This window comes from Salmo salar, chromosome ssa09, assembly GCF_905237065.1.
Source record: "Salmo salar chromosome ssa09, Ssal_v3.1, whole genome shotgun sequence".
NCBI lineage: Eukaryota > Metazoa > Chordata > Actinopteri > Salmoniformes > Salmonidae > Salmo > Salmo salar.
This window is the reverse complement of record NC_059450.1, coordinates 83124775-83151671: the sequence shown is the minus strand read 5'-3', so window position 1 is coordinate 83151671 and position 26897 is coordinate 83124775. Positions and strand designations below refer to the sequence as shown.

General features: G+C 40.5%; 1 protein-coding gene across 1 annotated transcript in view; it reads right to left on the bottom strand.

The window, feature by feature from the left end:
• Positions 1-26897, bottom strand: part of gpc3 (glypican 3) — a 495734-nt gene that overhangs the window by 247433 nt on the left and 221404 nt on the right. The gene's annotated exons all lie outside the window — the stretch shown is intronic.

Sequence of the window (26897 nt, the reverse complement as noted above, 5' to 3'; positions counted from 1 at the left end):
GAAATATAGTCTTCTCTCAGAGAGGACATTGACAGTTGGAAATATAGTCTCCTCTCAGATAGGACATTGACAGTTGGAAATATAGTCTTCTCTCAGAGAGGACATTGACAGTTGGAAATATAGTCTCCTCTCAGAGAGGACATTGACAGTTGGAAATATAATCTCCTCTCAGAGAAGACATTGACAGTTGGAAATATAGTCTCCTCTCAGAGAAGACATTGACAGTTGGAAATATAGTCTTCTCTCAGAGAGGACATTGACAGTTGGAAATATAGTCTCCTCTTCCGAGAGGACATTGACAGTTGGAAATATAGTCTTCTCTCAGAGGACATTGACAGTTGGAAATATAGTCTTCTCTCAGAGAAGACATTGACAGTTGGAAATATAGTCTCCTCTCCGAGAGGACATTGACAGTTGGAAATATAGTCTTCTCTCAGAGGACATTGACAGTTGGAAATATAGTCTTCTCTCAGAGAGGACATTGACAGTAGGAAATATAGTCTCCTCTCCGAGAGGAAATTGACAGTTGGAAATATAGTCTCCTCTCCGAGAGGACATTGACAGTTGGAAATATAGTCTCCTCTCAGAGAGGACATTGACAGTTGGAAATATAGTCTCCTCTCAGAGAGGACATTGACAGTTGGAAATATAGTCTTCTCTCAGAGAGGACATTGACACTTGGAAATATAGTCTTCTCTCAGAGAGGACATTGACACTTGGAAATATAGTCTCCTCTCAGAGAGGTCATTGACAGTTGGAAATATAATCTCTTCTCACAGAAGACATTGACAGTTGGAAATATAGTCTCCTCTCAGAGAAGACATTGACAGTTGGAAATATAGTATTCTCTTAGAGAGGATATTGACAGTTGGAAATATAGTCTCCTCTCAGAGAAGACATTGACAGTTGGAAATATAGTCTCCTCTCAGCGAGGACATTGACAGTTGGAAATATAGTCTTCTCTCACAGAGGACATTGACAGTTGGAAATATAGTCTCCTCTCAGAGAGGACATTGACAGTTGGAAATATAATCTCCTCTCAGAGAAGACAATGACAGTTGGAAATATAGTCTTCTCTCAGAGAAGACATTGACAGTTGGAAATATAGTCTCCTCTCAGAGAGGACATTGACAGTTGGAAATATAGTCTCCTCTCCGAGAGGACATTGACAGTTGGAAATATAGTCTTCTCTCAGAGAGGACATTGACAGTTGGAAATATAGTCTCCTCTCAGATAGGACATTGACAGTTGGAAATATAGTCTCCTCTCAGAGAGGACATTGACAGTTGGAAATATAGTCTTCTCTCAGAGAGGATATTGACAGTTGGAAATATAGTCTTCTCTCAGAGAAGACATTGACAGTTGGAAATATAGTCTCCTCTCAGAGAGGACATTGACAGTTGGAAATATAGTCTCCTCTCAGAGAGGACATTGACAGTTGGAAATATAGTCTTCTCTCAGAGAGGACATTGACACTTGGAAATATAGTCTCCTCTCAGAGAAGACATTGACAGTTGGAAATATAGTCTCCTCTCAGCGAGGACATTGACAGTTGGAAATATAGTCTTCTCTCAGAGGACATTGACAGTTGGAAATATAGTCTTCTTTCAGAGAAGACATTGACAGTTGGAAATATAGTCTCCTCTCCGAGAGGACATTGACAGTTGGAAATATAGTCTTCTCTCAGAGGACATTGACAGTTGGAAATATAACCTCCTCTCACAGAAGACATTGACAGTTGGAAATATAGTCTCCTCTCAGAGAAGACATTGACAGTTGGAAATATAGTCTTCTCTTAGAGAGGATATTGACAGTTGGAAATATAGTCTCCTCTCAGAGAAGACATTGACAGTTGGAAATATAATCTCCTCTCAGAGAAGACAATGACAGTTGGAAATATAGTCTTCTCTCAGAGAGGATATTGACAGTTGGAAATATAGTCTTCTCTCCGAGAGGACATTGACAGTTGTAAATATAGTCTTCTCTCAGAGGACATTGACAGTTGGAAATATAGTCTTCTCTCAGAGAAGACATTGACAGTTGGAAATATAGTCTCCTCTCCGAGAGGACATTGACAGTTGGAAATATAGTCTTCTCTCAGAGGACATTGACAGTTGGAAATATAGTCTTCTCTCAGAGAAGACATTGACAGTTGGAAATATAGTCTCCTCTCAGAGAGGACATTGACAGTTGGAAATATAGTCTCCTCTCCGAGAGGACATTGACAGTTGGAAATATAGTCTTCTCTCAGAGAGGACATTGACAGTTGGAAATATAGTCTCCTCTCAGATAGGACATTGACAGTTGGAAATATAGTCTCCTCTCAGAGAGGACATTGACAGTTGGAAATATAGTCTTCTCTCAGAGAGGACATTGACAGTTGGAAATATAGTCTCCTCTCCGAGAGGACATTGACAGTTGTAAATATAGTCTTCTCTCAGAGAGGACATTGACAGTTGGAAATATAGTCTCCTCTCAGAGAGGACATTGACAGTTGGAAATATAGTCTCCTCTCCGAGAGGACATTGACAGTTGGAAATATAGTCTTCTCTCAGAGAGGACATTGACAGTTGGAAATATAGTCTCCTCTCAGAGAGGACATTGACAGTTGGAAATATAGTCTCCTCTCAGAGAGGACATTGACAGTTGGAAATATAGTCTTCTCTCAGAGAGGACATTGACAGTTGGAAATATAGTCTTCTCTCAGAGAGGACATTGACACTTGGAAATATAGTCTCCTCTCAGAGAGGACATTGACAGTTGGAAATATAATCTCCTCTCACAGAAGACATTGACAGTTGGAAATATAGTCTCCTCTCAGAGAAGACATTGACAGTTGGAAATATAGTCTTCTCTTAGAGAGGAGATTGACAGTTGGAAATATAGTCTCCTCTCAGAGAAGACATTGACAGTTGGAAATATAGTCTCCTCTCAGCGAGGACATTGACAGTTGGAAATATAGTCTCCTCTCCGAGAGGACATTGACAGTTGGAAATATAGTCTCCTCTCCGAGAGGACATTGACAGTTGGAAATATAGTCTTCTCTCAGAGGACATTGACAGTTGGAAATATAGTCTTCTCTCAGAGAAGACATTGACAGTTGGAAATATAGTCTCCTCTCAGAGAGGACATTGACAGTTGGAAATATAGTCTCCTCTCCGAGAGGACATTGACAGTTGGAAATATAGTCTTCTCTCAGAGAGGACATTGACAGTTGGAAATATAGTCTCCTCTCAGATAGGACATTGACAGTTGGAAATATAGTCTCCTCTCAGAGAGGACATTGACAGTTGGAAATATAGTCTTCTCTCAGAGAGGACATTGACAGTTGGAAATATAGTCTTCTCTCAGAGAAGACATTGACAGTTGGAAATATAGTCTTCTCTCAGAGAGGATATTGACAGTTGGAAATATAGTCTCCTCTTCCGAGAGGACATTGACAGTTGGAAATATAGTCTTCTCTCAGAGGACATTGACAGTTGGAAATATAGTCTTCTCTCAGAGAAGACATTGACAGTTGGAAATATAGTCTCCTCTCCGAGAGGACATTGACAGTTGTAAATATAGTCTTCTCTCAGAGGACATTGACAGTTGGAAATATAGTCTCCTCTCAGAGAGGACATTGACAGTTGGAAATATAGTCTCCTCTCCGAGAGGACATTGACAGTTGGAAATATAGTCTTCTCTCAGAGAGGACATTGACAGTTGGAAATATAGTCTCCTCTCAGAGAGGACATTGACAGTTGGAAATATAGTCTCCTCTCAGAGAGGACATTGACAGTTGGAAATATAGTCTTCTCTCAGAGAGGACATTGACAGTTGGAAATATAGTCTTCTCTCAGAGAGGACATTGACAGTTGGAAATATAGTCTCCTCTCAGAGAGGACATTGACAGTTGGAAATATAATCTCCTCTCAGAGAAGACATTGACAGTTGGAAATATAGTCTCCTCTCAGAGAAGACATTGACAGTTGGAAATATAGTCTTCTCTCAGAGAGGATATTGACAGTTGGAAATATAGTCTCCTCTCAGAGAAGACATTGACAGTTGGAAATATAGTCTCCTCTCAGCGAGGACATTGACAGTTGGAAATATAGTCTCCTCTCCGAGAGGACATTGACAGTTGGAAATATAGTCTCCTCTCCGAGAGGACATTGACAGTTGGAAATATAGTCTTCTCTCAGAGGACATTGACAGTTGGAAATATAGTCTTCTCTCAGAGAAGACATTGACAGTTGGAAATATAGTCTCCTCTCAGAGAGGACATTGACAGTTGGAAATATAGTCTCCTCTCCGAGAGGACATTGACAGTTGGAAATATAGTCTTCTCTCAGAGAGGACATTGACAGTTGGAAATATAGTCTCCTCTCAGATAGGACATTGACAGTTGGAAATATAGTCTCCTCTCAGAGAGGACATTGACAGTTGGAAATATAGTCTTCTCTCAGAGAGGACATTGACAGTTGGAAATATAGTCTTCTCTCAGAGAAGACATTGACAGTTGGAAATATAGTCTTCTCTCAGAGAGGATATTGACAGTTGGAAATATAGTCTCCTCTTCCGAGAGGACATTGACAGTTGGAAATATAGTCTTCTCTCAGAGGACATTGACAGTTGGAAATATAGTCTTCTCTCAGAGAAGACATTGACAGTTGGAAATATAGTCTCCTCTCCGAGAGGACATTGACAGTTGTAAATATAGTCTTCTCTCAGAGGACATTGACAGTTGGAAATATAGTCTCCTCTCAGAGAGGACATTGACAGTTGGAAATATAGTCTCCTCTCCGAGAGGACATTGACAGTTGGAAATATAGTCTTCTCTCAGAGAGGACATTGACAGTTGGAAATATAGTCTCCTCTCAGAGAGGACATTGACAGTTGGAAATATAGTCTCCTCTCAGAGAGGACATTGACAGTTGGAAATATAGTCTTCTCTCAGAGAGGACATTGACACTTGGAAATATAGTCTTCTCTCAGAGAGGACATTGACACTTGGAAATATAGTCTCCTCTCAGAGAGGACATTGACAGTTGGAAATATAATCTCCTCTCACAGAAGACATTGACAGTTGGAAATATAGTCTCCTCTCAGAGAAGACATTGACAGTTGGAAATATAGTCTTCTCTTAGAGAGGATATTGACAGTTGGAAATATAGTCTCCTCTCAGAGAAGACATTGACAGTTGGAAATATAGTCTCCTCTCAGCGAGGACATTGACAGTTGGAAATATAGTCTCCTCTCCGAGAGGACATTGACAGTTGGAAATATAGTCTTCTCGCAGAGAGGACATTGACAGTTGGAAATATAGTCTCCTCTCAGAGAGGACATTGACACTTGGAAATATAGTCTTCTCTGAGAGAGGACATTGACAGTTGGAAATATAGTCTTCTCTCAGAGAGGACATTGACAGTTGGAAATATAGTCTTCTCTCAGAGGACATTGACAGTTGGAAATATAGTCTTCTCTCAGAGAAGACATTGACAGCTGGAAATATAGTCTCCTCTCAGAGAGGACATTGACAGTTGGAAATATAGTCTTCTCTCAGAGAGGACATTGACACTTGGAAATATAGTCTCCTCTCAGAGAGGACATTGACACTTGGAAATATAGTCTTCTCTCAGAGAGGACATTGACAGTTGGAAATATAGTCTTCTCTCAGAGAGGACATTGACAGTTGGAAATATAGTCTTCTCTCAGAGGACATTGACAGTTGGAAATATAGTCTCCTCTCAGAGAGGACATTGACAGCTGGAAATATAGTCTTCTCTCAGAGAGGACATTGACAGTTGGAAATATAGTCTTCTCTCAGAGAAGACATTGACAGTTGGAAATATAGTCTTCTCTCAGAGAGGACATTGACAGTTGGAAATATAGTCTTCTCTCAGAGAGGACATTGACAGTTGGAAATATAGTCTTCTCTCAGAGGACATTGACAGTTGGAAATATAGTCTCCTCTCAGAGAGGACATTGACAGCTGGAAATATAGTCTTCTCTCAGAGAGGACATTGACAGTTGGAAATATAGTCTTCTTTCAGAGAGGACATTGACAGTTTGAAATATAGTCTCCTCTCAGAGAGGACATTGAAAGTTGGAAATGTATATAGCCTGCCCTACTCTCCGAGAGGACATTGACAGTTGGAAATATAGTCTTCTCTCAGAGAGGACATTGACAGTTGGAAATATAGTCTTCTCTCAGAGAGGACATTGACAGTTGGAAATATAGTCTCCTCTCAGAGAAGACATTGACAGTTGGAAATATAGTCTTCTCTCAGCGAGGACATTGACAGTTGGAAATATAGTCTTCTCTCAGAGAGGATATTGACAGTTGGAAATATAGTCTCCTCTCACAGAAGACATTGACAGCTGGAAATATAGTCTCCTCTCAGAGAGGACATTGACAGTTGGAAATATAATCTCCTCTCAGAGAAGACATTGACAGTTGGAAATATAGTCTTCTCTCAGAGAGGATATTGACAGTTGGAAATATAGTCTCCTCTTCCGAGAGGACATTGACAGTTGGAAATATAGTCTTCTCTCAGAGGACATTGACAGTTGGAAATATAGTCTTCTCTCAGAGAAGACATTGACAGTTGGAAATATAGTCTCCTCTCCGAGAGGACATTGACAGTTGTAAATATAGTCTTCTCTCAGAGGACATTGACAGTTGGAAATATAGTCTTCTCTCAGAGAAGACATTGACAGTTGGAAATATATTCTCCTCTCAGAGAGGACATTGACAGTTGGAAATATAGTCTCCTCTCCGAGAGGACATTGACAGTTGGAAATATAGTCTTCTCTCAGAGAGGACATTGACAGTTGGAAATATAGTCTCCTCTCTGATAGGACATTGACAGTTGGAAATATAGTCTCCTCTCAGAGAGGACATTGACAGTTGGAAATATAGTCTCCTCTCAGAGAGGACATTGACAGTTGGAAATATAGTCTCCTCTCAGATAGGACATTGACAGTTGGAAATATAGTCTCCTCTCAGAGAGGACATTGACAGTTGGAAATATAGTCTTCTCTCAGAGAGGACATTGACAGTTGGAAATATAGTCTCCTCTCAGAGAGGACATTGACAGTTGGAAATATAGTCTCCTCTCAGAGAGGACATTGACAGTTGGAAATATAGTCTTCTCTCCAGAGAGGACATTGACAGTTGGAAATATAGTCTCCTCTCAGAGAGGACATTGACAGTTGGAAATATAGTCTCCTCTCAGAGAGGACATTGACAGTTGGAAATATAGTCTTCTCTCAGAGAGGACATTGACAGTTGGAAATATAGTCTCCTCTCAGAGAAGACATTGACAGTTGGAAATATAGTCTCCTCTCAGAGAGGACATTGACAGTTGGAAATATAGTCTCCTCTCAGAGAGGACATTGACAGTTGGAAATATAGTCTTCTCTCAGAGAGGACATTGACACTTGGAAATATAGTCTTCTCTCAGAGAGGACATTGACAGTTGGAAATATAACCTCCTCTCACAGAAGACATTGACAGTTGGAAATATAGTCTCCTCTCAGAGAGGACATTGACAGTTGGAAATATAGTCTTCTCTCACAGAAGACATTGACAGTTGGAAATATAGTCTCCTCTCAGAGAGGACATTGACAGTTGGAAATATAGTCTTCTCTCAGAGAGGACATTGACAGTTGGAAATATAGTCTCCTCTCAGAGAGGACATTGACAGTTGGAAATATAATCTCCTCTCAGAGAAGACATTGACAGTTGGAAATATAGTCTTCTCTCAGAGAGGATATTGACAGTTGGAAATATATTCTCCTCTTCCGAGAGGACATTGACAGTTGGAAATATAGTCTTCTCTCAGAGGACATTGACAGTTGGAAATACAGTCTTCTCTCAGAGAAGACATTGACAGTTGGAAATATAGTCTCCTCTCTGAGAGGACATTGACAGTTGGAAATATAGTCTTCTCTCAGAGGACATTGACAGTTGGAAATATAGTCTTCTCTCAGAGAGGACATTGACAGTAGGAAATATAGTCTCCTCTCAGAGAGGACATTGACAGTTGGAAATATAGTCTCCTCTCCGAGAGGACATTGACAGTTGGAAATATAGTCTTCTCTCAGAGAGGACATTGACAGTTGGAAATATAGTCTCCTCTCAGATAGGACATTGACAGTTGGAAATATAGTCTCCTCTCAGAGAGGACATTGACAGTTGGAAATATAGTCTTCTCTCAGAGAGGACATTGACAGTTGGAAATATAGTCTTCTTTCAGAGAAGACATTGACAGTTGGAAATATAGTCTCCTCTCAGAGAGGACATTGACAGTTGGAAATATAACCTCCTCTCACAGAAGACATTGACAGTTGGAAATATAGTCTCCTCTCAGAGAGGACATTGACAGTTGGAAATATAGTCTTCTCTCACAGAAGACATTGACAGTTGGAAATATAGTCTCCTCTCAGAGAGGACATTGACAGTTGGAAATATAGTCTTCTCTCAGAGAGGACATTGACAGTTGGAAATATAGTCTCCTCTCAGAGAGGACATTGACAGTTGGAAATATAATCTCCTCTCAGAGAAGACATTGACAGTTGGAAATATAGTCTTCTCTCAGAGAGGATATTGACAGTTGGAAATATAGTCTCCTCTTCCGAGAGGACATTGACAGTTGGAAATATAGTCTTCTCTCAGAGGACATTGACAGTTGGAAATATAGTCTTCTCTCAGAGAAGACATTGACAGTTGGAAATATAGTCTCCTCTCCGAGAGGACATTGACAGTTGTAAATATAGTCTTCTCTCAGAGGACATTGACAGTTGGAAATATAGTCTTCTCTCAGAGAAGACATTGACAGTTGGAAATATATTCTCCTCTCAGAGAGGACATTGACAGTTGGAAATATAGTCTCCTCTCCGAGAGGACATTGACAGTTGGAAATATAGTCTTCTCTCAGAGAGGACATTGAGTTGGAAATATAGTCTCCTCTCTGATAGGACATTGACAGTTGGAAATATAGTCTCCTCTCAGAGAGGACATTGACAGTTGGAAATATAGTCTTCTCTCAGAGAGGACATTGACAGTTGGAAATATAGTCTTCTCTCAGAGAAGACATTGACATTTGGAAATATAGTCTCCTCTCAGAGAGGACATTGACAGTTGGAAATATAGTCTCCTCTCAGAGAGGACATTGACAGTTGGAAATATAGTCTTCTCTCAGAGAGGACATTGACACTTGGAAATATAGTCTTCTCTCAGAGAGGATATTGACAGTTGGAAATATAGTCTCCTCTTCCGAGAGGACATTGACAGTTGGAAATATAGTCTTCTCTCAGAGGACATTGACAGTTGGAAATATAGTCTTCTCTCAGAGGACATTGACAGTTGGAAATATAGTCTTCTCTCAGAGAGGACATTGACAGTAGGAAATATAGTCTCCTCTCCGAGAGGAAATTGACAGTTGTAAATATAGTCTTCTCTCAAAGGACATTGACAGTTGGAAATATAGTCTCCTATCAGAGAGGACATTGACAGTTGGAAATATAATCTCCTCTCCGAGAGGACATTGACAGTTGGAAATATAGTCTTCTCTCAGAGAGGACATTGACAGTTGGAAATATAGTCTCCTCTCAGAGAGGACATTGACAGTTGGAAATATAGTCTCCTCTCAGAGAGGACATTGACAGTTGGAAATATAGTCTTCTCTTAGAGAGGATATTGACAGTTGGAAATATAGTCTCCTCTCAGAGAAGACATTGACAGTTGGAAATATAGTCTCCTCTCAGAGAGGACATTGACAGTTGGAAATATAGTCTCCTCTCCGAGAGGACATTGACAGTTGGAAATATAGTCTTCTCTCAGAGAGGACATTGACAGTTGGAAATATAGTCTCCTCTCAGAGAGGACATTGACACTTGGAAATATAGTCTTCTCTCAGAGAGGACATTGACAGTTGGAAATATAGTCTTCTCTCAGAGAGGACATTGACAGTTGGAAATATAGTCTCCTCTCAGAGAGGACATTGACAGTTGGAAATATAGTCTTCTCTCAGAGAGGACATTGACAGCTGGAAATATAGTCTCCTCTCAGAGAGGACATTGACAGTTGGAAATATAGTCTCCTCTCAGAGAGGACATTGACACTTGGAAATATAGTCTCCTCTCAGAGAGGACATTGACACTTGGAAATATAGTCTCCTCTCAGAGAGGACATTGACAGTTGGAAATATAGTCTTCTCTCAGAGAGGACATTGACAGTTGGAAATATAGTCTTCTCTCAGAGGACATTGACAGTTGGAAATATAGTCTCCTCTCAGAGAGGACATTGACAGCTGGAAATATAGTCTTCTCTCAGAGAGGACATTGACAGTTGGAAATATAGTCTTCTCTCAGAGAAGACATTGACAGTTGGAAATATAGTCTTCTCTCAGAGAGGACATTGACAGTTGGAAATATAGTCTTCTCTCAGAGAGGACATTGACAGTTGGAAATATAGTCTTCTCTCAGAGAGGACATTGACAGTTGGAAATATAGTCTCCTCTCAGAGAGGACATTGACAGCTGGAAATATAGTCTTCTCTCAGAGAGGACATTGACAGTTGGAAATATAGTCTTCTCTCAGAGAAGACATTGACAGTTGGAAATATAGTCTTCTTTCAGAGGACATTGACAGTTGGAAATATAGTCTTCTCTCAGAGAAGACATTGACAGTTGGAAATATAGTCTCCTCTCAGAGAGGACATTGACAGTTGGAAATATAGTCTCCTCTCAGAGAGGACATTGACAGTTGGAAATATAGTCTCCTCTCAGAGAGGACATTGACAGTTGGAAATATAGTCTTCTCTCAGAGAGGACATTGACAGTTGGAAATATAGTCTCCTCTCAGAGAGGACATTGATAGTTGGAAATGTATATAGCCTGCCCTACTCTCCGAGAGGACATTGACAGTTGGAAATATAGTCTTCTCTCAGAGAGGACATTGACAGTTGGAAATATAGTCTTCTCTCAGAGAGGACATTGACAGTTGGAAATATAGTCTCCTCTCAGAGAAGACATTGACAGTTGGAAATATAGTCTCCTCTCAGCGAGGACATTGACAGTTGGAAATATAGTCTTCTCTCAGAGAGGATATTGACAGTTGGAAATATAGTCTCCTCTCAGAGAAGACATTGACAGTTGGAAATATAGTCTCCTCTCAGCGAGGACATTGACAGTTGGAAATATAATCTCCTCTCAGAGAAGACAATGACAGTTGGAAATATAGTCTTCTCTCAGAGAGGATATTGACAGTTGGAAATATAGTCTTCTCTCTGAGAGGACATTGACAGTTGGAAATATAGTCTTCTCTCAGAGGACATTGACAGTTGGAAATATAGTCTTCTCTCAGAGGACATTGACAGTTGGAAATATAGTCTTCTCTCAGAGAGGACATTGACAGTTGGAAATATAGTCTCCTCTCCGAGAGGACATTGACAGTTGGAAATATAGTCTTCTCTCAGAGGACATTGACAGTTGGAAATATAGTCTTCTCTCAGAGAAGACATTGACAGTTGGAAAAGAAGTCTCCTCTCAGAGAGGACATTGTCAGTTGGAAATATAGTCTCCTCTCCGAGAGGACATTGACAGTTGGAAATATAGTCTTCTCTCAGAGAGGACATTGACAGTTGGAAATATAGTCTCCTCTCAGATAGGACATTGACAGTTGGAAATATAGTCTCCTCTCAGAGAGGACATTGACAGTTTGAAATATAGTCTTCTCTCAGAGAGGACATTGACAGTTGGAAATATAGTCTTCTCTCAGAGAAGACATTGACAGTTGGAAATATAGTCTCCTCTCAGAGAGGACATTGACAGTTGGAAATATAGTCTCCTCTCAGAGAGGACATTGACAGTTGGAAATATAGTCTTCTCTCAGAGAGGACATTTACACTTGGAAATATAGTCTCCTCTCAGAGAGGACATTGACAGTTGGAAATATAGTCTCCTCTCCGAGAGGACATTGACAGTTGGAAATATAGTCTTCTCTCAGAGAGGACATTGACAGTTGGAAATATAGTCTCCTCTCAGATAGGACATTGACAGTTGGAAATATAGTCTCCTCTCAGAGAGGACATTGACAGTTGGAAATATAGTCTCCTCTCAGAGAGGACATTGACAGTTGGAAATATAGTCTTCTCTCAGAGAAGACATTGACAGTTGGAAATATAGTCTCCTCTCAGAGAGGACATTGACAGTTGGAAATATAGTCTCCTCTCAGAGAGGACATTGACAGTTGGAAATATAGTCTTCTCTCAGAGAAGACATTGACACTTGGAAATATAGTCTTCTCTCAGAGAGGACATTGACAGTTGGAAATATAACCTCCTCTCACAGAAGACATTGACAGTTGGAAATATAGTCTCCTCTCAGAGAGGACATTGACAGTTGGAAATATAGTCTCCTCTCAGAGAGGACATTGACAGTTGGAAATATAGTCTTCTCTCAGAGAGGACATTGACACTTGGAAATATAGTCTTCTCTCAGAGAGGACATTGACAGTTGGAAATATAGTCTTCTCTCAGAGGACATTGACAGTTGGAAATATAGTCTCCTCTCAGAGAGGACATTGACAGTTGGAAATATAGTCTTCTCTCACAGAAGACATTGACAGTTGGAAATATAGTCTCCTCTCAGAGAGGACATTGACAGTTGGAAATATAGTCTTCTCTCAGAGAGGACATTGACAGTTGGAAATATAGTCTCCTCTCAGAGAGGACATTGACAGTTGGAAATATAATCTCCTCTCAGAGAAGACATTGACAGTTGGAAATATAGTCTTCTCTCAGAGAGGATATTGACAGTTGGAAATATAGTCTCCTCTTCCGAGAGGACATTGACAGTTGGAAATATAGTCTTCTCTCAGAGGACATTGACAGTTGGAAATATAGTCTTCTCTCAGAGAAGACATTGACAGTTGGAAATATAGTCTCCTCTCCGAGAGGACATTGACAGTTGTAAATATAGTCTTCTCTCAGAGGACATTGACAGTTGGAAATATAGTCTCCTCTCAGAGAGGACATTGACAGTTGGAAATATATTCTCCTCTCAGAGAGGACATTGACAGTTGGAAATATAGTCTCCTCTCCGAGAGGACATTGACAGTTGGAAATATAGTCTTCTCTCAGAGAGGACATTGAGTTGGAAATATAGTCTCCTCTCAGATAGGACATTGACAGTTGGAAATATAGTCTCCTCTCAGAGAGGACATTGACAGTTGGAAATATAGTCTTCTCTCAGAGAGGACATTGACAGTTGGAAATATAGTCTTCTCTCAGAGAAGACATTGACAGTTGGAAATATAGTCTCCTCTCAGAGAGGACATTGACAGTTGGAAATATAGTCTCCTCTCAGAGAGGACATTGACAGTTGGAAATATAGTCTTCTCTCAGAGAGGACATTGACACTTGGAAATATAGTCTCCTCTCAGAGAGGACATTGACAGTTGGAAATATAGTCTCCTCTCAGAGAGGACATTGACAGTTGGAAATATAGTCTCCTCTCACAGAAGACATTGACAGTTGGAAATATAGTCTCCTCTCAGCGAGGACATTGACAGTTGGAAATATAGTCTTCTCTCAGATAGGACATTGACAGTTGGAAATATAGTCTCGTCTCAGAGAGGACATTGACAATTGGAAATATAATCTCCTCTCAGAGAAGACATTGACAGTTGGAAATATAGTCTTCTCTCAGAGAGGATATTGACAGTTGGAAATATAGTCTTCTCTCCGAGAGGACATTGACAGTTGGAAATATAGTCTTCTCTCAGAGGACATTGACAGTTGGAAATATAGTCTTCTCTCAGAGAAGACATTGACAGTTGGAAATATAGTCTCCTCTCAGAGAGGACATTGACAGTTGGAAATATAGTCTTCTCTCAGAGAGGACATTGACAGTTGGAAATATAGTCTTCTCTCAGAGAGGACATTGACAGTTGGAAATATAGTCTCCTCTCAGAGAGGACATTGACAGTTGTAAATATAGTCTCCTCTCAGAGAGGACATTGACAGTTGGAAATATAGTCTCCTCTCAGAGAAGACATTGACAGTTGGAAATATAGTCTCCTCTCAGAGAGACATTGACAGTTGGAAATATAGTCTTCTCTCAGAGAAGACATTGACAGTTGGAAATATAGTCTCCTCTCCGAGAGGACATTGACAGTTGGAAATATAGTCTTCTCTCAGAGGGACTTGGACAGTTGGAAATATGGAAATAGTCTTCTCTCAGAGAGGACATTGACAGTTGGAAATATAGTCTTCTCTCAGAGAAGACATTGACAGTTGGAAATATAGTCTCCTCTCCGAGAGGACATTGACAGTTGTAAATATAGTCTTCTCTCAGAGGACATTGACAGTTGGAAATATAGTCTTCTCTCAGAGAAGACATTGACAGTTGGAAATATAGTCTCCTCTCAGAGAGGACATTGACAGTTGGAAATATAGTCTCCTCTCCGAGAGGACATTGACAGTTGGAAATATAGTCTCCTCTCAGAGAGGACATTGACAGTTGGAAATATAGTCTCCTCTCAGAGAGGACATTGACAGTTGGAAATATAGTCTTCTCTCAGAGAGGACATTGACAGTTGGAAATATAGTCTCCTCTCAGAGAGGACATTGACAGTTGGAAATATAGTCTCCTCTCAGAGAGGACATTGACAGTTGGAAATATAGTCTCCTCTCAGAGAGGACATTGACAGTTGGAAATATAGTCTTCTCTCAGAGAGGACATTGACACTTGGAAATATAGTCTCCTCTCAGAGAGGACATTGACAGTTGGAAATATAGTCTCCTCTCAGAGAGGACATTGACAGTTGGAAATATAGTCTTCTCTCAGAGAGGACATTGACAGTTGGAAATATAGTCTTCTCTCAGAGAGGACATTGACAGTTGGAAATATAGTCTCCTCTCAGAGAGGACATTGACAGTTGGAAATATAGTCTCCTCTCAGAGAGGACATTGACAGTTGGAAATATAGTCTTCTCTCAGAGAGGACATTGACAGTTGGAAATATAGTCTTCTCTCAGAGAAGACATTGACAGTTGGAAATATAGTCTCCTCTCCGAGAGGACATTGACAGTTGGAAATATAGTCTTCTCTCGAGAGGACATTGACAGTTGGAAATATAGTCTCCTCTCAGAGAGGACATTGACAGTTGGAAATATAGTCTTCTCTCAGAGAGGACATTGACAGTTGGAAATATAGTCTTCTCTCAGAGAAGACATTGACAGTTGGAAATATAGTCTCCTCTCAGAGAGGACATTGACAGTTGGAAATATAGTCTCCTCTCAGAGAGGACATTGACAGTTGGAAATATAGTCTTCTCTCAGAGAGGACATTGACACTTGGAAATATAGTCTCCTCTCAGAGAGGACATTGACAGTTGGAAATATAGTCTCCTCTCAGAGAGGACATTGACAGTTGGAAATATAGTCTCCTCTCACAGAAGACATTGACAGTTGGAAATATAGTCTCCTCTCAGAGAGGACATTGACAGTTGGAAATATAGTCTCCTCTCAGAGAGGACATTGACAGTTGGAAATATAGTCTCCTCTCAGAGAAGACATTGACAGTTGGAAATATAGTCTTCTCTCAGCGAGGACATTGACAGTTGGAAATATAGTCTTCTCTCAGAGAGGACATTGACAGTTGGAAATATAGTCTCCTCTCAGAGAGGACATTGACAGTTGGAAATATAGTCTCCTCTCAGAGAAGACATTGACAGTTGGAAATATAGTCTTCTCTCAGAGAGGACATTGACAGTTGGAAATATAGTCTCCTCTCCGAGAGGACATTGACAGTTGGAAATATAGTCTTCTCTCAGAGGACATTGACAGTTGGAAATATAGTCTTCTCTCAGAGAAGACATTGACAGTTGGAAATATAGTCTCCTCTCCGAGAGGACATTGACAGTTGGAAATATAGTCTTCTCTCAGAGAGGACATTGACAGTTGGAAATATAGTCTTCTCTCAGAGAGGACATTGACAGTTGGAAATATAGTCTCCTCTCCGAGAGGACATTGACAGTTGGAAATATAGTCTTCTCTCAGAGGACATTGACAGTTGGAAATATAGTCTTCTCTCAGAGAGGACATTGACAGTTGGAAATATAGTCTTCTCTCAGAGAGGACATTGACAGTTGGAAATATAGTCTTCTCTCAGAGAGGACATTGACAGTTGGAAATATAGTCTCCTCTCCGAGAGGACATTGACAGTTGGAAATATAGTCTCCTCTCAGAGAGGACATTGACAGTTGGAAATATAGTCTTCTCTCAGAGAGGACATTGACATTTGGAAATATAGTCTTCTCTCAGAGAAGACATTGACAGTTGGAAATATAGTCTCCTCTCAGAGAGGACATTGACAGTTGGAAATATAGTCTCCTCTCCGAGAGGACATTGACAGTTGGAAATATAGTCTTCTCTCAGAGAGGACATTGACAGTTGGAAATATAGTCTCCTCTCAGAGAGGACATTGACAGTTGGAAATATAGTCTTCTCTCAGAGAGGACATTGACAGTTGGAAATATAGTCTTCTCTCAGAGAAGACATTGATAGTTGGAAATATAGTCTCCTCTCAGAGAGGACATTGACAGTTGGAAATATAGTCTCCTCTTAGAGAGGACATTGACAGTTGGAAATATAGTCTTCTTTCAGAGAGGACATTGACACTTGGAAATATAGTCTTCTCTCAGAGAGGACATTGACAGTTGGAAATATAGTCTCCTCTCAGAGAGGACATTGACAGTTGGAAATATAGTCTTCTCTCAGAGAGGACATTGACAGTTGGAAATATAGTCTTCTCTCAGAGAGGACATTGACAGTTGGAAATATAGTCTCCTCTCAGATAGGACATTGACAGTTGGAAATATAGTCTCCTCTCAGAGAGGACATTGACAGTTGGAAATATAGTCTTCTCTCAGAGAGGACATTGACAGTTGGAAATATAGTCTTCTCTCAGAGAAGACATTGATAGTTGGAAATATAGTCTCCTCTCCGAGAGGACATTGACAGTTGGAAATATAGTCTTCTCTGAGAGGACATTGACAGTTGGAAATATAGTCTCCTCTCAGAGAGGACATTGACAGTTGGAAATATAGTCTTCTCTCAGAGAGGACATTGACAGTTGGAAATATAGTCTTCTCTCAGAGAAGACATTGACAGTTGGAAATATAGTCTCCTCTCAGAGAGGACATTGACAGTTGGAAATATAGTCTCCTCTCAGAGAGGACATTGACAGTTGGAAATATAGTCTTCTCTCAGAGAGGACATTGACACTTGGAAATATAGTCTTCTCTCAGAGAGGACATTGACAGTTGGAAATATAGTCTCCTCTCAGAGAGGACATTGACAGTTGGAAATATAATCTCCTCTCACAGAAGACATTGACAGTTGGAAATATAGTCTCCTCTCAGAGAAGACATTGACAGTTGGAAATATAGTCTTCTCTCAGAGAGGACATTGACAGTTGGAAATATAGTCTCCTCTCAGAGAAGACATTGACAGTTGGAAATATAGTCTCCTCTCAGCGAGGACATTGACAGTTGGAAATATAGTCTTCTCTCACAGAGGACATTGACAGTTGGAAATATAGTCTCCTCTCAGAGAGGACATTGACAGTTGGAAATATAATCTCCTCTCAGAGAAGACAATGACAGTTGGAAATATAGTCTTCTCTCAGAGAGGATATTGACAGTTGGAAATATAGTCTTCTCTCCGAGAGGACATTGACAGTTGGAAATATAGTCTTCTCTCAGAGGACATTGACAGTTGGAAATATAGTCTTCTCTCAGAGAAGACATTGACAGTTGGAAATATAGTCTCCTCTCCGAGAGGACATTGACAGTTGGAAATATAGTCTTCTCTGAGAGGACATTGACAGTTGGAAATATAGTCTTCTCTCAGAGAGGACATTGACAGTAGGAAATATAGTCTCCTCTCCGAGAGGAAATTGACAGTTGTAAATATAGTCTTCTCTCAGAGGACATTGACAGTTGGAAATATAGTCTTCTCTCAGAGAAGACATTGACAGTTGGAAATATAGTCTTCTCTCAGAGGACATTGACAGTTGGAAATATAGTCTTCTCTCAGAGAAGACATTGACAGTTGGAAATATAGTCTCCTCTCCGAGAGGACATTGACAGTTGGAAATATAGTCTCCTCTCAGAGAGGACATTGACAGTTGGAAATATAGTCTTCTCTCAGAGAGGACATTGACATTTGGAAATATAGTCTTCTCTCAGAGAAGACATTGACAGTTGGAAATATAGTCTCCTCTCAGAGAGGACATTGACAGTTGGAAATATAGTCTCCTCTCAGAGAGGACATTGACAGTTGGAAATATTGTCTCCTCTCCGAGAGGACATTGACAGTTGGAAATATAGTCTTCTCTCAGAGAGGACATTGACAGTTGGAAATATAATCTCCTCTCAGAGAAGACATTGACAGTTGGAAATATAGTCTCCTCTCAGAGAAGACATTGACAGTTGGAAATATAGTCTTCTCTCAGAGGACATTGACAGTTGGAAATATAGTCTTCTCTCAGAGAAGACATTGACAGTTGGAAATATAGTCTCCTCTCTGAGAGGACATTGACAGTTGGAAATATAGTCTTCTCTCAGAGGACATTGACAGTTGGAAATATAGTCTTCTCTCAGAGAGGACATTGACAGTAGGAAATATAGTCTCCTAACCGAGAGGAAATAGACAGTTGTAAATATAGTCTTCTCTCAGAGGACATTGACAGTTGGAAATATAGTCTTCTCTCAGAGAAGACATTGACAGTTGGAAATATAGTCTCCTCTCAGAGAGGACATTGACAGTTGGAAATATAGTCTCCTCTCCGAGAGGACATTGACAGTTGGAAATATAGTCTTCTCTCAGAGAGGACATTGACAGTTGGAAATATAGTCTCCTCTCAGATAGGACATTGACAGTTGGAAATATAGTCTCCTCTCAGAGAGGACATTGACAGTTGGAAATATAGTCTTCTCTCAGAGAGGACATTGACAGTTGGAAATATAGTCTCCTCTCAGAGAGGACATTGACAGTTGGAAATATAGTCTCCTCTCAGAGAGGACATTGACAGTTGGAAATATAGTCTCCTCTCAGAGAGGACATTGACAGTTGGAAATATAGTCTTCTCTCCGAGAGGACATTGACAGTTGGAAATATAGTCTTCTCTCAGAGAGGACATTGACAGTTGGAAATATAGTCTCCTCTCAGAGAGGACATTGACAGTTGGAAATATAGTCTTCTCTCAGAGAGGACATTGACAGTTGGAAATATAGTCTTCTCTCAGAGAGGACATTGACAGTTGGAAATATAGTCTCCTCTCAGATAGGACATTGACAGTTGGAAATATAGTCTCCTCTCAGAGAGGACATTGACAGTTGGAAATATAGTCTTCTCTCAGAGAGGACATTGACAGTTGGAAATATAGTCTTCTCTCAGAGAAGACATTGATAGTTGGAAATATAGTCTCCTCTCAGAGAGGACATTGACAGTTGGAAATATAGTCTCCTCTTAGAGAGGACATTGACAGTTGGAAATATAGTCTTCTTTCAGAGAGGACATTGACACTTGGAAATATAGTCTTCTATCAGAGAGGACATTGACAGTTGGAAATATAGTCTCCTCTCAGAGAGGACATTGACAGTTGGAAATATAGTCTTCTCTCAGAGAGGACATTGACAGTTGGAAATATAGTCTCCTCTCAGAGAGGACATTGACAGTTGGAAATATAGTCTTCTCTCAGAGAGGACATTGACAGTTGGAAATATAGTCTCCTCTCAGAGAGGACATTGACAGTTGGAAATATAGTCTCCTCTCAGAGAGGACATTGACAGCTGGAAATATAGTCTCCTCTCAGAGAGGACATTGACAGTTGGAAATATAGTCTCCTCTCAGAGAGGACATTGATAGTTGGAAATATAGTCTCCTCTCAGAGAGGACATTGACAGTTGGAAATATAGTCTTCTCTCAGAGAGGACATTGACAGTTGGAAATATAGTCTTCTCTCAGAGAGGACATTGACAGTTGGAAATATTGTCTCCTCTCAGAGAGGACATTGACAGTTGGAAATATAGTCTCCTCTCAGAAAGGACATTGATAGTTGGAAATATATATAGCCTGCACTACTCTCCGAGAGGACATTGACAGTTGGAAATATAGTCTTCTCTCAGAGAGGACATTGACAGTTGGAAATATAGTCTTCTCTCAGAGAAGACATTGACAGTTGGAAATATAGTCTCCTCTCAGAGAGGACATTGACAGTTGGAAATATAGTCTCCTCTCAGAGAGGACATTGACAGTTGGAAATATAGTCTTCTCTCAGAGAGGACATTGACACTTGGAAATATAGTCTTCTCTCAGAGAGGACATTGACAGTTGGAAATATAGTCTCCTCTCAGAGAGGACATTGACAGTTGGAAATATAATCTCCTCTCACAGAAGACATTGACAGTTGGAAATATAGTCTCCTCTCAGAGAAGACATTGACAGTTGGAAATATAGTCTTCTCTCAGAGAGGATATTGACAGTTGGAAATATAGTCTCCTCTCAGAGAAGACATTGACAGTTGGAAATATAGTCTCCTCTCAGCGAGGACATTGACAGTTGGAAATATAGTCTTCTCTCACAGAGGACATTGACAGTTGGAAATATAGTCTCCTCTCAGAGAGGACATTGACAGTTGGAAATATAATCTCCTCTCAGAGAAGACAATGACAGTTGGAAATATAGTCTTCTCTCAGAGAGGATATTGACAGTTGGAAATATAGTCTTCTCTCCGAGAGGACATTGACAGTTGGAAATATAGTCTTCTCTCAGAGGACATTGACAGTTGGAAATATAGTCTTCTCTCAGAGAAGACATTGACAGTTGGAAATATAGTCTCCTCTCCGAGAGGACATTGACAGTTGGAAATATAGTCTTCTCTGAGAGGACATTGACAGTTGGAAATATAGTCTTCTCTCAGAGAGGACATTGACAGTAGGAAATATAGTCTCCTCTCCGAGAGGAAATTGACAGTTGTAAATATAGTCTTCTCTCAGAGGACATTGACAGTTGGAAATATAGTCTTCTCTCAGAGAAGACATTGACAGTTGGAAATATAGTCTTCTCTCAGAGGACATTGACAGTTGGAAATATAGTCTTCTCTCAGAGAAGACATTGACAGTTGGAAATATAGTCTCCTCTCAGAGAGGACATTGACAGTTGGAAATATAGTCTTCTCTCAGAGAGGACATTGACAGTTGGAAATATAGTCTCCTCTCAGAGAGGACATTGACAGTTGGAAATATAGTCTCCTCTCAGAGAGGACATTGACAGTTGGAAATATAGTCTTCTCTCAGAGGACATTGACAGTTGGAAATATAGTCTTCTCTCAGAGAAGACATTGACAGTTGGAAATATAGTCTCCTCTCTGAGAGGACATTGACAGTTGGAAATATAGTCTTCTCTCAGAGGACATTGACAGTTGGAAATATAGTCTTCTCTCAGAGAGGACATTGACAGTAGGAAATATAGTCTCCTCTCCGAGAGGAAATAGACAGTTGTAAATATAGTCTTCTCTCCAGAGGACATTGACAGTTGGAAATATAGTCTTCTCTCAGAGAGGACATTGACAGTTGGAAATATAGTCTCCTCTCAGAGAGGACATTGACAGTTGGAAATATAGTCTCCTCTCAGAGAGGACATTGACAGTTGGAAATATAGTCTCCTCTCAGAGAGGACATTGACAGTTGGAAATATAGTCTTCTCTCCGAGAGGACATTGACAGTTGGAAATATAGTCTTCTCTCAGAGAGGACATTGACAGTTGGAAATATAGTCTCCTCTCAGAGAGGACATTGACAGTTGGAAATATAGTCTTCTCTCAGAGAGGACATTGACAGTTGGAAATATAGTCTTCTCTCAGAGAGGACATTGACAGTTGGAAATATAGTCTCCTCTCAGATAGGACATTGACAGTTGGAAATATAGTCTCCTCTCAGAGAGGACATTGACAGTTGGAAATATAGTCTTCTCTCAGAGAGGACATTGACAGTTGGAAATATAGTCTTCTCTCAGAGAAGACATTGACAGTTGGAAATATAGTCTCCTCTCAGAGAGGACATTGACAGTTGGAAATATAGTCTCCTCTCAGAGAGGACATTGACAGTTGGAAATATAGTCTTCTCTCAGAGAGGACATTGACAGTTGGAAATATAGTCTTCTCTCAGAGAGGACATTGACAGTTGGAAATATAGTCTCCTCTCAGAGAGGACATTGACAGTTGGAAATATAGTCTTCTCTCAGAGAGGACATTGACAGTTGGAAATATAGTCTCCTCTCAGAGAGGACATTGACAGTTGGAAATATAGTCTTCTCTCAGAGAGGACATTGACAGTTGGAAATATAGTCTCCTCTCAGAGAGGACATTGACAGTTGGAAATATAGTCTCCTCTCAGAGAGGACATTGACAGCTGGAAATATAGTCTCCTCTCAGAGAGGACATTGACAGTTGGAAATATAGTCTCCTCTCAGAGAGGACATTGACAGTTGGAAATATAGTCTCCTCTCAGAGAGGACATTGACAGTTGGAAATATAGTCTTCTCTCAGAGAGGACATTGACAGTTGGAAATATAGTCTTCTCTCAGAGAGGACATTGACAGTTGGAAATATTGTCTCCTCTCAGAGAGGACATTGACAGTTGGAAATATAGTCTCCTCTCAGAGAGGACATTGACAGTTGGAAATATATATAGTCTGCCTCTCTCCGAGAGGACATTGACAGTTGGAAATATAGTCTTCTCTCAGAGAGGACATTGACAGTTGGAAATATAGTCTTCTCTCAGAGAGGACATTGACAGTTGGAAATATAGTCTCCTCTCAGAGAGGACATTGACAGTTGGAAATATAGTCTCCTCTCAGAGAGGACATTGACAGTTGGAAATATAGTCTTCTCTCAGAGAGGACATTGACAGTTGGAAATATAGTCTTCTCTCAGAGAGGACATTGACAGTTGGAAATATAGTCTCCTCTCAGAGAGGACATTGACAGTTGGAAATATAATCTCCTCTCAGAGAAGACATTGACAGTTGGAAATATAGTCTCCTCTCAGAGAAGACATTGACAGTTGGAAATATAGTCTTCTCTTAGAGAGGACATTGACAGTTGGAAATATAGTCTCCTCTCAGAGAGGACATTGACAGTTGGAAATATAGTCTCCTTTCAGCGAGGACATTGACAGTTGGAAATATAGTCTTCTCTCAGATAGGACATTGACAGTTGGAAATATAGTCTCCTCTCAGAGAGGACATTGACAGTTGGAAATATAATCTCCTCTCAGAGAAGACATTGACAGTTGGAAATATAGTCTTCTCTCAGAGAGGACATTGACAGTTGGAAATATAGTCTTCTCTCCGAGAGGACATTGACAGTTGGAAATATAGTCTTCTCTCAGAGGACATTGACAGTTGGAAATATAGTCTTCTCTCAGAGAAGACATTGACAGTTGGAAATATAGTCTCCTCTCCGAGAGGACATTGACAGTTGGAAATATAGTCTTCTCTGAGAGGACATTGACAGTTGGAAATATAGTCTTCTCTCAGAGAGGACATTGACAGTAGGAAATATAGTCTCCTCTCCGAGAGGAAATTGACAGTTGTAAATATAGTCTTCTCTCAGAGGACATTGACAGTTGGAAATATAGTCTTCTCTCAGAGAAGACATTGACAGTTGGAAATATAGTCTCCTCTCAGAGGACATTGACAGTTGGAAATATAGTCTTCTCTCAGAGAAGACATTGACAGTTGGAAATATAGTCTCCTCTCAGAGAGGACATTGACAGTTGGAAATATAGTCTTCTCTCAGAGAGGACATTGACAGTTGGAAATATAATCTCCTCTCAGAGAAGACATTGACAGTTGGAAATATAGTCTCCTCTCAGAGAAGACATTGACAGTTGGAAATATAGTCTTCTCTCAGAGGACATTGACAGTTGGAAATATAGTCTTCTCTCAGAGAAGACATTGACAGTTGGAAATATAGTCTCCTCTCTGAGAGGACATTGACAGTTGGAAATATAGTCTTCTCTCAGAGGACATTGACAGTTGGAAATATAGTCTTCTCTCAGAGAGGACATTGACAGTAGGAAATATAGTCTCCTAACCGAGAGGAAATAGACAGTTGGAAATATAGTCTTCTCTCAGAGGACATTGACAGTTGGAAATATAGTCTTCTCTCAGAGAAGACATTGACAGTTGGAAATATAGTCTCCTCTCAGAGAGGACATTGACAGTTGGAAATATAGTCTCCTCTCCGAGAGGACATTGACAGTTGGAAATATAGTCTTCTCTCAGAGAGGACATTGACAGTTGGAAATATAGTCTCCTCTCAGAGAGGACATTGACAGTTGGAAATATAGTCTCCTCTCAGAGAGGACATTGACAGTTGGAAATATAGTCTCCTCTCAGAGAGGACATTGACAGTTGGAAATATAGTCTCCTCTCAGAGAGGACATTGACAGTTGGAAATATAGTCTCCTCTCAGAGAGGACATTGACAGTTGGAAATATAGTCTCCTCTCAGAGAGGACATTGACAGTTGGAAATATAGTCTCCTCTCAGAGAGGACATTGACAGTTGGAAATATAGTCTTCTCTCAGAGAGGACATTGACAGTTGGAAATATAGTCTCCTCTCAGAGAGGACATTGACAGTTGGAAATATAGTCTCCTCTCAGAGAGGACATTGACAGTTGGAAATATAGTCTCCTCTCAGAGAAGACATTGACAGTTGGAAATATAGTCTTCTCTCAGAGAGGACATTGACACTTGGAAATATAGTCTTCTCTCAGAGAGGACATTGACAGTTGGAAATATAGTCTCCTCTCAGAGAGGACATTGACAGTTGGAAATATAGTCTTCTCTCAGAGAGGACATTGACAGTTGGAAATATAGTCTCCTCTCAGAGAGGACATTGACAGTTGGAAATATAGTCTTCTCTCAGAGAGGACATTGACAGTTGGAAATATAGTCTCCTCTCAGAGAGGACATTGACAGTTGGAAATATAGTCTCCTCTCAGAGAGGACATTGACAGCTGGAAATATAGTCTCCTCTCAGAGAGGACATTGACAGTTGGAAATATAGTCTCCTCTCAGAGAGGACATTGACAGTTGGAAATATAGTCTCCTCTCAGAGAGGACATTGACAGTTGGAAATATAGTCTTCTCTCAGAGAGGACATTGACAGTTGGAAATATAGTCTTCTCTCAGAGAGGACATTGACAGTTGGAAATATTGTCTCCTCTCAGAGAGGACATTGACAGTTGGAAATATAGTCTCCTCTCAGAAAGGACATTGATAGTTGGAAATATATATAGCCTGCACTACTCTCCGAGAGGACATTGACAGTTGGAAATATAGTCTTCTCTCAGAGAGGACATTGACAGTTGGAAATATAGTCTTCTCTCAGAGAGGACATTGACAGTTGGAAATATAGTCTCCTCTCCGAGAGGACATTGACAGTTGGAAATATAGTCTTCTCTCAGAGAAGACATTGACAGTTGGAAATATAGTCTCCTCTCAGAGAGGACATTGACAGTTGGAAATATAGTCTCCTCTCAGAGAGGACATTGACAGTTGGAAATATCGTCTTCTCTCAGAGAGGACATTGACAGTTGGAAATATAGTCTTCTCTCAGAGAGGACATTGACAGTTGGAAATATAGTCTTCTCTCAGAGGACATTGACAGTTGGGAATATAGTCTTCTCTCAGAGAGGACATTGACAGTTGGAAATATATCTTTTTCCCTCTCTATCCCCCTGTCTCTTATCTTTAACTCTCTTCCCCTCTTTCTCTCCCTCTCTCCTTCCTTCCCTCTCTCACCATATCTCCATCTCTTCCTCCCTCCGTCTCCTTCCCTCTCTATCACCCTCTCTCCACTGGCCCGTAATTATCCCCCCCAGGATACCTCGGCCCCCTCGCCACCCTGCTCTCTTCCCCCTTGGAGGAGGCAGTAAGCCTTTTTATCTCTGAGAGTGTCCTCATCTCCTCTGTGACAGGCAGATTGAGACTGAGGAAGGGCTGCCAGCCTGCCTGCTACAGACTGAAGGGTCTGGAATTGAGGACACAGGAAGGAAGCTAGTAAGACCCCCTGGGTCATATTCAATAGGCACTAAACAGAAGAAAACAGACTGATTTAGGGAGGGACTACCTAAACTTGTACAATAAGAATCTCTCATTTTCATTTTCTGTTGCAATTTATTTTGTTACATTTTGCTACTGTGTGCACTAATGAATACAGCCCTGTTTTTCTTGTAAGGAATAAGAGCTTTGAGGAGATGTATTGTGACTATGTGAGAATCTCAACTGCATACTCCTCGCGTCCTCTCTCCTCTGCTCCAATAGGTTTTGAAAAGGAGGTGAAGAGAGAGGAGAGAGGATCCTCTCTCTTCACCTCCTTTTCAAAACCTATTGGAGCAGAAGGTCAGAGGGGAGGGACCACTGGCTTTCTCATCCAATGGGTTTTGAGAAGGTGCGAGGAGAGAAGAGAGGAGTATGCCAGGAGTAAGCAATTGAGATTCTCCCTATATCTAGGGTTGCTATTCAGGCTTATATGCTTCTTGAGGGAAAAAACATTAACTTCCCTCACCTCTCATTTCAATCAGAAGTGATGCTTTTGCATTGATTAGAATCAATATAAAATCATTATCTGAGGAGAAATAAAGTTGAACTAAGTGAGGCAAATAAAAATTGGGGCCAGATGAAGAGAGAGAACAAGGGAGAGAGGGAGATAAAGTTACAATGCTGGAGCAAGGGAGACAGGAGGTGAAGTGAAATATTGCAGAATCCAAATTGGGTTCTGTGGGGTGCAGCGAGACACGGGCGAAGGATGAGAGAGCGATCGAAACAGCAA